The sequence below is a fragment of the Manis javanica genome, chromosome 4, assembly GCF_040802235.1.
Source record: "Manis javanica isolate MJ-LG chromosome 4, MJ_LKY, whole genome shotgun sequence".
NCBI classification, from domain to species: Eukaryota; Metazoa; Chordata; class Mammalia; order Pholidota; family Manidae; genus Manis; species Manis javanica.
Genome location: NC_133159.1, coordinates 66100787 through 66106786, shown reverse-complemented (window position 1 = coordinate 66106786; position 6000 = coordinate 66100787).

The following is a 6000-nucleotide window of genomic DNA, read 5'->3' as shown; positions in this document are numbered from 1 at the left end:
TTAAAGCTACCTCTTATTTTGTGTCAGAGACTAAGCTCAATGCTTTATGTATGCCCCAAAGAGAAAAACACAGATTCTTCCTGAGAAGGAAAATTTTTAAACCATGGTGGACACGGCTTCAATATCCTGGAGAAAAAGAAAAAGAAAAAGAAATACTGAATCTGAAAAGAACCTATTGGTGAAGGTTTTGGGGACTGGGACCAGGGTTGCTGCTGGAAGGTAAGACAGAAAAAGTGACTGGAGCCTAATTAGGTTTTGATTCAAGCCAAGTTAGTGCCAAGTTTCTGGTTGAAGAAATGGCTGACGAACTCGGAAAATAGTATAATTTTAGCATACTTTATTGCAACACCTGCAAATCTTTTAACCTTCATAAAGCCTGTCCCTCCCCACCACCACATACATACATGCACACTCATGGTAATGGCACTAGGGAGAGGGATTAAGAATGAAGGCAGCATGGAATATATGATACATGGTGTGGAAAACAAGACTAGACAGGGTGGGGACCAGAACTGAAGGGCTAGTATGCATGTGTACATCACTAGGGGACCTAAGAGACTGGATTGACATCTAGAATCTTGCGGTTGTAAGTGGTGTGATCTCAGGAAATTCCATTTTCCTTTCTGAGACACTGATTCATCAGGAGTAGTGGAGGATAATGATCATTTCCACCTTGGGAGATTGTGGACTAGATTAAATATGCATTGGTCAAATATATATATGACTAATGATGGGTATAAGGATATACTCAATGTACTCCAGTGTCCAATGTACTCCAATGTCTTTCTGTCCTCTATCAGTTCAATAAATGTTGAGACTTCACTCATCCCTCTTTGACTGTTTCTGGTATCAAAGAAGATATTTCCAGGAATAAAAGTTAAGGATACTGATGTAGAGAACCAGGTAGTAACCTTGACCCTCTGCTACATATACTCCATCCATGAGTAAGCTCTCCATGACCACTCTGTGGTGTGGACTTCACTGTAACACTAAACTGGGTAGAACTCATGTGCCAGGTCCCAGCAGCACAGGGAGCAAATGCTGAATATCTCCTCATCTTCTTAGCAATGCCTAAGATTCTGCTTTCCATCTTATTTCAAGATGGGAAGTGATGTGATAAACTAGTTTACATTATTTTAAATGATATATTAAATGACAGTCTAATGGGTAAACTTTAAGGATTTAGGATATATTAAAAATAACAACAGATATACTTTAACAGGCACTTTTCTAAGCATTCTTTATGCACTATATGTATTATAAATAGTATTTAACTTCACATAACCTCATGGCAAATCTACAATATACCCATTTTGAAAATAAAAATCATTAACCTTTAATAGGTTAAAGAATTTAGCTAAGTAACTCATCACGATTAAATAGTGGAACCAAGATTCAAACATAATCTTCAATATTCAATATGTTAGCTATTAGTATTAACATCTTCAGTAATAAATATTATTTATATTTAAAATGTCTTTATTACCAATATTTCTCTTGGATGGATTTTATCATCTCATAACACTACATCTCAAGACAAATTGGATAATCATAATACTTTCTGACATTAAAAAAAAAGAGAATCTTACTCTACTGTCATGGAAATATTCTCTAACAATCTAATCCTATGCAGATATTCATGACTTTGGACTGTGAATTAAAATTTCTGAGCTCTAGGCCTCTATATTCTGTCACTCCCCTTTTAAATCCCTCAAATTTGTCTCATAGTTCATAGAATGTAGTCCACATTTCTCTAAGACCAGGGTGATTTGTCTCCTTATCTTTATTTCATAAACATGTCAAAATATCTTGTACCTCAAAGGATTCTCCTCTCTGCTACATGTGAATCTCCACATCCTTCATCACCCTGCCAAATTCCATTCATCTCCAGGGCCAAATTAAGTATAACTGTCACTGTAAAGAGTTCTGAGACCCCATGTCTCAGGCTAGGTTAATTGACCTGCTAAAACCTCGTATTACATACTCTACCACATTATGCAACACTAACAGGGCATTAATTCACTGATTAATACTAATTTTCATAATTACTCATTCTGCCTTTTCCCATAGACAGGAAACTCCACAACAGTGAGAGTATGTCTGTTTTGTTTTTCTTATTTTCACCATTTTATCCCCTTTCCTGTCATATAAACTATCTACAGGACCTACCAGAAATTTTCTTATATTCACACAGGCACATCAAACTCCAAACGTCCAAGGCTCAGCTCTTTAATCTCTCTCCAAAGCTTTCTTGAGAATTGTCTTGTGAAAATTAATAAAGGGAACCTCACTTATGTGGTGTCTGGAGGCCAGTCCAGGAAGTTCACACATCTCACCACTCCCCGTCAGTTGCAGACCCAGCTGGAAGAGAGGGACACCTTTCAAGTCAGTATTGTTTTAGCTTCTTAACTACCCAGCAGGAGGGTGGAAGAACAGCCCTCCCAACTAGGGACCTTTCCTCTATAAAAGAGTGGTCCTCAACTTTGGTCTCCAGATATTCCTATGGTTTTGCAATAGCTTGCTTGTCCCAAATTTCAGTTCTCTGCTATTCCCCAGTAAATCCATATTTGCTGACTTTTATTTTTAAGGTTAACAGTCTCTATCTAAGCAATGATTATCTACTTATGCTCCGTCATCCAGGGAATCATTCTACAGTTCTACACTGCCTGCTTCTCTCCTGCTCATCTATGGTCATGAAGTTGTGTGGATTCTGCTTCTTAAACTCTATCTCCTCTCTGTTTGCAAACCCCAACATTCAGTCTGTCGTGAAATATTTTCATAACTTTTCTGGCCTCTTTGCCTCCAATCTGCTTCTCAAAAAAGGTATTTTTTTCCCAACACAAGCTACTCAAGTTAATTTTCCTCCTAAAGTCTTTCAATGAATCATTTAACTGTCTTCAAAATACCTTCCCTTATTTTTTTGTGGTCTTCTCCCATCCCCCAATTCACCCTCCCCTCCAACTGTGCTACACACCTCTGATCCCTACAAATATTTTCCATTCCATGGGCCTTTTAAAACCCCCCACTTGTATCACTTTTTCTCTCTTGGGAATGTAGCTCTTATTTATCTTTAAGAATCAACTATAAACTCCTCTAGGAAGCTATTTTTTTTTAACCCATCCTTCCTCCTTCCTCCATTCTCCAGGGTTTGATACTTCATAGTGCCCTATAATCAAATATAAAACTTTCATATTGTCTGTTCATTGCCTATTAATACTGAAATAGGGAAGATTAGGACAGTTCCAAAATTCTAATTGATTAGAAAGAGTAAAATGTTTCCATTGTTTGCACTTCTGATTGATATTCAGGTTTCATTTCTGTTCCAATTTCATTTGAGAGAAAGTCCAGACACCACAACAACACACTGAGGTATGGTTTTGTTGGTTTCATAATAAAACATTTGTAATAAAACCTTTCTAATGGTATCATGAAGCCTACATTAACTGTAAAAACCCTTAGCTCCTCAGGGTCATTTTTATTTTTATTTTTTGTAGACTTAAATAGTTGGTTTTTGAGATAAAAACTTTAAATGCCTCAAAATGGCTTGGTATATTTCCTGCTCTTTTAGAACTACAAAGCCAATATTCCAACCACGGTAGTGTTTCCCTGCATTAGGAACCTCGAAGGAATCACCACAGAAACAAGCTGTGGTTTGTGAAAGACACCAAACCTGACCCCTCCATCTTTCACAGAAATCATGTGATGATTTCAAGGAATTGATTTCTTCTCTCGTGTCCTATTTTCTTGTGTGTGAGACAGTGAATACGAGAGAGGAAGAGAATTTGATGCTTCTTTACATCTGCATGATTTTTTTATTTGTCCTCTACATTTTTGTGATTTATAAAGTTAAATGTTTGAAAGGAAGACATGAATTTTTTTATTTCAACTCCAGTGACTTCTCAATGTTTTCATAAGAATTGTGGTCAAAATTACTATTAAACCTATTATTTTATTATATATATATATAATGTGATTAAATAAAGTTGAGTATATATTAAATATGGTTACATTAAGAAAATTCACAGATACTGTTGCAAAACAAATATTTAAATTGGCTGCAAGGTACACACACACTATAAATAAATATAATATGTACTGTGAAATATCTATTTATATGTATAATTCACAGAAAACTATTGAAAAGATAGAAATATATTGGCAGGATAAATTCTGAAAAAAAACTGCGTGAAAAAATTTTTATATCTATTTTTATTAGCTAGACTAAATTTCCTAATCTGTCATATTCCCAGTTTTTTTGCACTAAATAATATCTATCTCAGATTTCTATGTGGGTCAAATAAAATAATACACATAATTTTCCCAGCACAGATCTAGCACATATAAAATCCTCAATAAATGTAAGTATTTTCCCTTCAGACTTTTGAAATCATAATAGTTCTGAATGTTTAATAATCATTTTATGTTTTCAGTCATGGTCTTACATTTTAAATTACCAGAAAAGAAACTATAGCTCTTAAACTGAAAATATATCCTTCTCTATGTTTTCCATGTCCTGAAGATCTTTTAATCTACCCACTACATAGCATGGCAAGTGGTAACATAGTATAGTGTCTTGATTTTTTTAACAGTGTACATATATTATCTTGCACCTGGAGTGTGAAACTTGTGGTAGACAGGAAAAGGAGGAGTTCTGCTTTCCTAATGGGGGAATATTACTTGTGGCCTTTGAAATGTTGATTTGCAATTTTTGCGTGCAAAATTCAGTAATCCAATTTTCTAGTCTGCACGGTGAGGACAATAACATATATAATCTGTTTAACTTGCTTTCTTACTTTTCTATCTTCTTCCTCATGAGTAACGCAAAGCAGAGTATGCGGGGATGTTTTTGTTTTAAAGTTTTATTAAGGTGAGTTTGAAATGATACTGAACAAACTTAATGTTACAATTTAATAAATTTCAACATATATATACCCCTGAGAAACCATCACCACAATCAAGATAGTGAACATATTCATCGGTACCCTCTCTGCCAGAGCTTCTGTGTGCTCCTTTGTAATCCCTCCCCTTTAACTCTTGCCTCTCCCAGTCCCCAGGCAACCACTAATCTGTTTGTCACCACAGATTATTTTGCATTTTCTAAAGTTTTATATAAATGCAATCAAACAGAATGTACTTTTTATTCACTCAGTCTAGTTGGTTAGATTCATCTATACCACTGCATAGATACATCAATAGTTTATTCTCTTTAACTACTGAGCAGTATTCCATTGTATGAATATACTAAGATCTGTTTATCCTTTCATCTGTTGAAGGAAATCTGGGTTGTTTGGAGTTTTATAAAAAATAAAGCTGCTATGAACATGTTTGAACAAACCTTCATATGGATATGTGCTTGAAAAAGTATCTAGATATGCAATGGCTAGGTTGTATGGCAGATGTATGGTTAAATATTTTTAGGAAATGAACAAACTGTATCCCAAGTGATTGTGTAGCTTTACATTCTGACCAGCATTGTGAGAGTGTCAGTTAGTCCAAATCATCACCAACCCTTTTGCTGATCAGTCTTTTTAATTCTAGACATTATAATAGGTAGATGGTGGCTTCTCACTGTAGTTGTGATTCAATTAAACATTGTTTATTTGGAAATAACTACTAATCCAAAAGCAATTGTAAGAAATGATAGAGAGGGGCATACCTTTTACCTAGGTTCCCCCAATGATAATATTGAGTATAACTAAAATATTGACACTGAGACAGTCAAGATACATTTGCATCACCACAAGGATCCCTCCTGCAGAAATCTTGCTTCTATTTAGGTCCTTTAACCCTTCTCACTTTTGAAAAATAATTATCTTGTATTTCCTCTCTACATATTGAGTATCACATCTGACGGTGTTACAATTTTTGCTTCAACCATAAATTATGATTTAAGAAACTCATAAAAAGCAGGATAGTCCATTATTTACACTATTTTTATCCACTCTGATGTTCTTCTTGCCTTTCAGAAGTTCTAAGCTTTCTTCTGTTTTCATTTGCTCT